Raw genomic sequence first — 9,228 nt, 5'->3', positions numbered from 1 at the left:
ATCCCATCCAGCTAAATCTTTCCAACAGTCACAATAAAAAACTGAAGCTTCGTATTTAGAAAATTCACTTCAGAAAACACAGCCTTCAGACAGCAGTGTTTTCAACATGTGACTTAAAGAGACCCTGATTAACTGATGCCGATACATAAAAAGATTTTCTATTTCCCTCCAGTGAAAAGAGTTTAATATCACTAGTGACTGTAGAAAAGGAAAAAAAACAACCAAAAAGGATATGGCTCTTTTTAGAAGCCATAAAACAAACAAACAAAACCTTTAAAGTAGTAAAAACAGTAATTTATAACTCGGTTTTCAAATAGTCCTTTCCTTTGATGACCTGAGGGTGCCCCTACCTCCACAGCTATTCTGCACACTGCACAGTCTTCTCCCTGGCAAGCACTGTGTTCAGTATCGCCTACAGCCTCTGTGCTCAACTGATCTTGACACTACCATTATATGGTGCAAAGATGGCTCAGCCCACAGGGAGGAGCATGTTCAGCACAATCAGGTGGGTGAACATGCAAAGCAGGCTGGGTTTGCAGGTGAACTGCTGTATACAAAGTCGCAAACTTCAGAAGAGACAGAAAGAAGGAAGTTCAGTTCCCCAGGTACTGCAAGATTTCTGCCACACCTCTGTAGGAAACATTACGTTACCACTGATGTGTTTTGAGGAAAATCACTACAATTTAGGTAAAGAAATACTTAATTCAAATACCTTAAGTTTAACTGAAAGCCAAATCAATAAAACAGAACTTTACAAAAGGACAGAACTGTTTGCGTATCTGCTGAAAAAAAAGCCTTATTTTCACAATAAATTTACCAGCAGAGACTAAAAATAACTTGCCTTCATATTCATACACTGAAAGCACGACAGACAAAATACTAAAATTCAAACCACTCATTCAAACAGAAAGCTCTCCTTGGATGAGGTTGCATGGTGCACACAGCAATTCCTCTACCTTTTTTCACATTTTCCATAATAATTTCTGTCCCTCTGTAGCCGAGAAACAATTTTCTTTATGAAATAAAGAAAACAGTACCAGCAGCTTCTTAGCATCATAATTAGAGTGCTATATGGGAGTTTGATACATGGAATTTACTGTCAGCTGTGTTGGAAAGGCTTTATTATTGTTACCATTGTTGACCACATTTTAGGAACTGCAGATTATGCAAAATGCATGTAAACAAAACCCCAGTACTTAAAACTATTTGCATGCTCTGTTCAATTTATTTTAAATACAAAATGGTTCATGTTTTTTCTTAAAATAGATCCGTTGTGCTGAGAAAAAACTCCATTAGTTTAGATAGTGAGTCATCAGAACATCACATGAATTAATAACGTTAAAAGGGTATTCATTCTACTGATTGATGTCTGTTGCCCTGTGAGAAGTATTCCAACTGGCAAAACTACTATAAAACCATACTGAGAAATACTGATTATATCCTACCAGCCCTTTCAGCATGCAGATTAAGGCTATGTGTGATCTAAACTGCAAGTCAATTTTTGCAATACAGATCCCAGCACAACAACACTGAGTTGGGACGAGTAGTAGGAAAGCAAGCGTATCTTCTTTCACCTGGAATAAGCATAATATCAGTCACTTGACAAGTACTTACATAATCGTTTTGGGATTCTGCAGCATACAGGCCTTTGGTCCAAACGTGGTCACTGGGCATGGTCCATGCAAGGAGCGTGTCCTCCTGAACATCAGAAGTTAAGAAATAAATAAAGGTGATGGAAGCTAGGTATAATTAGCTCCCCAAGCACCAAAACCAAACCAAACATCTTTGAAAGAGCCGCAGTAAGCAATGAAGGACAAAGTCCATTGCTTCAACTTCCATTTGTGGGTGACTAGCCAATATAATTTTATACACATTAGCTCACACATTTCTAAGCTAAATTTTAACTCCTGTCCCTCCCTCCTTGACAGAGATTTTCTAATCGAAGCCACACACACAGTTCATGCCCTCCTGAGGCGAGCACACACTAAATCCAAGTACCAAGTACATATTTTTTTTGTATTCATTTAAACTTCACTGTGCACAAAGTAAGACCACAGCCTCAGATCAAGGTGGTTCTGTGAACTCATGTCAAACATGTCAAAGTTTCTGTTTAGTCACAAATCTCTTTGACATTACAGACCAGAACAGTCGGCCTCTCATGGACACACACAAAAAAACCAACTGTAGATAAATTTCAAATTATAAAAACAAACTATTTTCAAGGTCTCACTACTGCAAAAAGGAAAAATGCTATGTGAGAGGAAAAAAAAAACAACACAGAAATAATGTTTTTTTTAATAACTAAAAATATTTTGTCTATACACTTAAGGTAGCACAGAAATTTACAAATAAGAAATCAATTGCTAACCAAATTTACTGAAGTCAACTATTAAGAAAGACCAGGGTAATAAGCTCAGCCTTTTAAGCAGAGGAGTGCCTACAAGGTTAATTTAATCCCCTGAAAGGTACAAAGACATCCCAACCTGAGATCAACACGCTTTTTTAATGAAGAGAAAACAATGCAATGAAGCACTGCTCAAGTATTTTTGCCTTCTATCATTCAGTGGCACGCATGAATTCCATCACATAAAGAAACAGACCACACAGCAACCTGGCAGAGCACACAACCTGCACTGCCAATGGAAGCAGCACGCTGGTAACAGAATGCACTCAGCACACCTTGCTTTTATGATACCACTTTTGGATTGCACAGTAACATTACCTCTCCCAGTGTATCTCAGAAATCCCAACTTGCTAACAAGGAAGTGTACCTTGATCACTCACTGATGAGTGCCAAGGGGCATGTTTTGCAGTAGTCACAATATTTTACAGACAATTTCCTTAAGCGTTGAACCTGGATTAGAAGCTCCAGCAACAGGGGAAAGAAGGAACAAACAGGAAGGTACAAAATGTCTGGTTTTCTAGTAATTTTCAAGAACTATCTACAAACTACTATTAGTCTTAGTGCTAATGGTGAAGCAAAGCAGAACTACCACAACACATCCAGGATCTCATTTCCAAGAGATCTCAAATTCCAGAGAAAAAGAGAAGACAGAACTTAAAGTTCATCAAATAAATTACAACATAAGTCTATAAAATAACACTGAACCTTCTTAGAAACCAATGCCTCAGATCTTTAACAAACAATATCTTTGAGTATGGCGAAAAATCAGTATTTTTTCATGTATTTAATAACAGTTAATACAGTATTAATCTTTAAAGTGATTAGATCTGTAGGGTCATTTATCCTCAGTCTTAAATTCCACCCAGAACACAGGACTGCTGCTAGCTCTAGGATGAGATGATGTGGAGCAAGTCAGAGCTGTTCTGCCTTACCCACCTCCCTCCTCCTGCAGCAAATCTGTACATGGGAGTAAAACCCATTGCGTCATGTTGAAACAAGTAAATGCTATTAGAATTATTCCATTAAAATCAAGTGGGAAATATGCCTTTCCTGTGTTTAATTGAATTAACACAGGAACTGGTAATTAACCTATTCCTTGCTTGTAATAAATCATTGCTGCTCTGCCTATTATAGTGTATATTGTGCAGTAGCTCAGCCTGGCCTGATGACTCACTTGGAGCACTATAAAATCCCACACATCAGATTTCTACTGAAAATCAAAAACAGACGACAGATGAAAGTCATAATATTTTTTCCATGTCTAAGAAAACATGTTTGTGTAAGATTTTAATTATGATAATTAACATTATTTAATCTCCCATAACAAATACATTAAAGTTTTGTTTAACTTGCGTTCAAACATTTTTTCCAGACACATACAACTATTATTTAAGTATGTTAAAAGTTTACCTTATTGATATTAAAAGAGAAATATGAGCAAATATGCACATTATTAGAGATTAACACATGTAGCAGTACATGCAAAGGGAAAATCCAAGGCTCTATTTAAGAAAAGTTACATGTGAAATTAGGACAGTTAAACAATACTGCCACATTTTGCTCCATTCAAGCCTCTACCACTAGCAGCCTTTTTTGGCTTCTTTACACAGAGGTACTTATTTCATGTCACTGTTTAGCAAAACTCCTGTAGGTGCCTCCTACAAAGAGGCACCAAATATCCACATCTGAAGATTTAAGCAGAGCAGGAAAAAGACATTTCACAGAAGGCTTTTACTGTAAAGACTTACCTATTGGCTGTGATACATAACATAGTAGCTACAACAGTACAGTCCTTTGTGAATATTTCCCAAATACAATGTATCAGCTGAGCTACTTATGCAAAGCAAGTGTTTCCAAGTATTAATCTCTTGAGTGAAAGGCTTTTATTACATCTCCTTTCACCATAAAGCTTCCCCTGGGATCTTCAGGTCTCACCCACATAAGCTCTGCCTTGCAACAGCAGTCCTGCCAGCAAAGCAGTAACTCTGGAAGAGAATTTCATCTGTTGAGCAACTCCTTCGTGATTCTGTCCGTGCTTCTACCTTCTGTGGGATCACAGTATAAGTGAGGTAAAGTTCTGCTGCCATCAAGACGCACTGTTACCACAGCACACCACCTGGCATTTACAGCAGGTCCAAAGATCACAAAATCAAAAGTTCTATCCAAGTTGTCCACATGACGAAGAGTATTGCGAATACACCAGGAATTTGGCTCAATGAAAAAAATGGGCGTTTCTCAGTGTTGTGATTAGATTTGCAAGCACCTGCTTATTTGTGCTGCCTCATGTTACAATATAACCCTAATTCTCACACAGCCTTTAAATACACAGCACTACAGCTCCAGTTAGAGCGTTTATAAAAAATTGCAGGTGTGCCTCTGGTATTTTTTTGAGACTGTAAGCTCTGCAGATATCAGTTTTGACAGCTGTACCATTTTGATTACAGGTCTGATCTTGGTGTAGCCCCAGCTTTCTCTTCCTGACTTCTTTTGAACTAACAACATTTTAAAATGTATTTTAAGGTTACCTTAAAAGCAAGACTACGGGTATATAAAACCAGAAGCAAAAACTAAGATCTGGATATCCAAACTTCTTCCATTTTTCTTAAAATTGGGAAGAAACAGAAGCCATACCGGAATTCTTTGGTGCTTCCTAGGGCTGGTGAAGCAGACAAGCTTCGTGACTTCGCTCGGCCCCGGCTCGTACTGCTCCACTCCTCATCATCATGACACGCTGAGCAATGATATGCAGAATCTGAGCTCACGTCAGCCTTACCGGTGCACAGTTTCTCCCGATTCATCTCCATACTGGAAGTGAAAGAACCTCAGTGAGGGAAAAATTTAAGTCCTGTGGAAAAACATCAGGGGAAAAAAGACAGGTAAGGGAGAGAAGAAAAATCCCAGTATTAGCAAAGTTAGTAGAGTTATTAGGCATGAACTGACGCTCTGTGGTAGGCACTTCTCAACAAGATCTGGCAGTTGAGAAGTTCCTTGAGGTCATCACAAGACACTGGGAGGAAAAACAGACCATAGTTGAAACTCCAGTGTTCCTAGATTTACAAGAGTCTCCACATAAAACTGTTGAGTACTATGTTGAGTTCAAGACCATCACAATTCCAGCTACATCCAGAAAAATATATATATGTTAAAGACTAAAGAGGAAGGAGAGCATTAAATACTTGCTAGGAATCAAGATTAGAGAAGTCTGTAAAATCTCCTATTAATCAATACATATCTCAAACAAACAAACAAACAAAAAAACCTAGATCAAGCTACAAAAGAAAAAAAAAACTCATAGTGAAAAAATAATTGAACAGTGTAACTTTAATAAACTTCAGTCCTCCAGAGAAATGAGATCAATATCAAGCTGAGAAGAGATAAAACCAAACCAGAACACAACACTGAAGATCTCAAACCATTTGTGACAAAATGGAGAGATGGTCCAAACCAAAGAAAATGAAACGTGATAAGCACAAAATATTTCATTCCACAATAGTCAGCACAAGGACAGGATAATGAACAGCTGGCAGACTGCAATTCTGCAGGAGTAAAAAGCAACACAACACATGAATACTTTATAATAATCACAAAAGCAATAGGAATCCCTTATTTAAGTTTGCATCTTTATTTAATTAAGTAGAAAATGTCTCACAATAAAAACAGAAAGCAACTTCCAGTGTATAAAGAAACACCGAACTGTGAGCAAATCCTATCTCAGATGAAGCCTAAAGGAACAGTATGTTCCTCAAATTATTCAACCCAGGGAAAAACATTGGCTCATTAGACATTTGCAGGTGTTTTTCAACCAGCTTTTAGCACACTGCATCATGTACAGAACAGATCAGGACGTTACTGTAACTGTTAAAATAGACTTTGGCAATGGAGAACACTCAGAATATTTGTCTGTAAGGTTAACACAAAATGAGAAACATCAACAATTTAACAAGCGTTGTACTTCACAATATCTCAACTTCTAACAACAAAAGCATCAAGAAAAGAAAAAGTAATTTGTTAGGAATACTGGCTCCTTACTAGATTAGACAGAATAATCACCTAATGGCAGCAGAGCACAGCTTTGCTCTCACAGCAGATCAGGTTTACCCCGAGACAACGTGGTCACCAAGAGGTGCAGTTAGACTCAACCAGTAATAACTGATAAGATCCTGCACTTGTAAAGATATCAGTGTTTGGTTGTTGGTTATGCATTGCTTGGCATCACCAGTAACCACGACTTGAGAAATTCCCCATTCAACACAGTTTTTATTTTAATTACTTAATTCCAGAGATTCAAGATAGAGATGAATGAGCCTTTTCTGATATTTTTTCCCCACAGACTACCAGGATTCTAATGAATACTTTTCCCAGTCAAATAATGAACTAGATACTTATTTACCATCTGTTTGTAGCGCTCATGTTTGTAATGCACTTGCCATTTCAGGCCTATCAATCAAACACACCTAACAAAAAATCTAGTACCATAATTTGTACTTTTAACTCTAAGGACTATTCTTTATAGCCAGAAATCAGAGATTACTCTTGTGTTTGGTACATCTATATCACAGGGACCAAACAGGCTTCTCTTTACATACCCGGACTTCCACAGACATTGCTTTCTTGCTGATTGGAAAGGAATTACAGATCTGAGTAAGTCTTTGCCTGCATACCATGCTTTTAGCTAATATAAACCATAACTAGTATGTTTATAGTGAGTCAAAGTTAATCTCTAGGAGTAAATACATTCAATTTCTTAGATATAACCAACGAAAATGCCAGTGATAATTCCTCATCCATGGCACAGATCTCCCCCTCAAGAATAATCTGGGTAGGAAAAAAAATAAATACTGGAACTGGTAGAGGGGGAGAAAACAAACAGATGATACCAACAACCTATTTATTACCAAAATCAGCAACTAGGTATTTCCAAAATAAACCCTTTCTGCACAGAATTAACCTAGATGATGATACGCAATAGCTAAGTTTAACTACAACTTTTGTTAGTTCTCAATGCCAGCTTCACAGCTGTTCCAGAAATGCTGAGTGAAAACCAGCAGTGAGCAACCTCTCATCATCTCTCGCCAATCCCCTACAGCACACCTCTCAGATTTACTCATACAGCCTCATCTACCTCAGGGATACTCATATAGCTCCATATACTTGTAGCAAAGTATATGGAAATGCAAAACCTGTGAAAGAAGCTCACGCAAAGTTACTTTTTTTCCAGTAACTGTGCAATTGCTGTGCACCCAGCCTGTTTCAGGATATCATCCTTAACTGAGAGATGCAGAGAACAACAACGTATTTCAAAAGCAATAAATAAAGTCTGTTTCCACGTGACTTTGTTTGAAAAATCTTCATCTGACAGATGCCATCAGTAAAGAAAATAAAGCTAGGAGTAAGATGTTGCACAGATCTACCACTGCGTGCAGCCTAAGAACTTGATATTCCTCCCATGTAACACTTTCTAATTCAGAATGTTTTAAACCGCCTCTTACACCACGTACTGTTTAATTAACATCCCCTCATAAGACCTTCATTAAATAAGCAGATCTGACATAAGGACAAAACCATCACCGACCAACTACCAGGACTGGATCCAAAAACGCAAAGCCCAAGTCAACAAACTAGCAAAGAGGCTGCTCTGCTCAAAGTCATGCCCCAAATTAAGAAAAACAGAAAAGATTTAGGAGTTCAGCATTCCAGAATAAAAGACAATTGCGAGTTAGCACTTCGATGCTTAAAACTGTGACACGCAATAGCAAGTTGAGTCACCTCTCTCTCAGTATCCAGCTGTTTCTTTTTTAATGTCATATATCCCACAAATGATCACTGTCACAAACCACAGCTTCAGAGAGGTTTTGTCAAACCAACTTTAGATGGGAGGAAAGAAGAGCAGAACATCCCAGATGTTTTACTGCGCTGTTAGACTATTATTAAGGAATCACACTCTACGTCTACTGCAAGAATCCTGGTTATAAAACAAGTCTGAAACAATTTTACTAAGCCTCCACTCAGATGTAATCCACATCCTGTTGGCCAAGAGTTATGCGGACACATCTTAAACCATGATCTTCTCTGCTGTTAGATAACAGGGAATAGCACACAAACATGCCCTTCTGAAGAGCTACATAAGGAACATAATACTGCAAATCACTGAGAACTTTAAACCTTTGGTTGAGCTTTGCTGGTCAGTGACTGTTTTGTGAGGAAGTTTCCCTCTGTCAAATGCACGGCCCTAAGCCATCACAGCAGAGGGTTACCACAGGGTCCATCCCAACCAAACAACGCTTTTATAGGGCTCCAAGGCTGCAGCAATTCTGCTAGTTTCTTAGGGTTGCATCAGCCGTTGAAAACTCCGAATTATCAACATTTGTGTGATAGCAGGAAAGGACAACGCTGCATCCAAACACCACAGAATCACAGAATGGCCAGGGTTGGAAGGGACCTCAACGATCATGAATCTCCAACCCCCTGCAACATGCAGGGCCATCAACCTCCACATTTTATAGCAGCCCACGCTGCCCAGGGCCCCATCCAACCTGGCCTCGAACACCTCTAGAGACGGGGCATCACCACACTTGCTGCCCATCCCCTCTCTGCTTAATACTCTAATCGTGTAGATAAGGCTTTATAACGATGATGTTTTACTTCAGAAAGCCCTCCAATGGAGCTCATATACATACAAGTCCATCTCCGAGGCACAACCCCTCCCCCTCTCCCCCCCCGCCAGGCAGTGAAAGCAGGCAGCACTGCATGGAGCAGACAGCACTTCCCTTTTTTCAGCATCTGGCAGAAAAAAATAAACAGCAGTAAAACTACTAAAAAGAAAA

This window comes from Meleagris gallopavo, chromosome 23, assembly GCF_000146605.3.
Source record: "Meleagris gallopavo isolate NT-WF06-2002-E0010 breed Aviagen turkey brand Nicholas breeding stock chromosome 23, Turkey_5.1, whole genome shotgun sequence".
NCBI classification, from domain to species: Eukaryota; Metazoa; Chordata; class Aves; order Galliformes; family Phasianidae; genus Meleagris; species Meleagris gallopavo.
Note: the sequence above shows the minus strand (reverse complement) of the source record.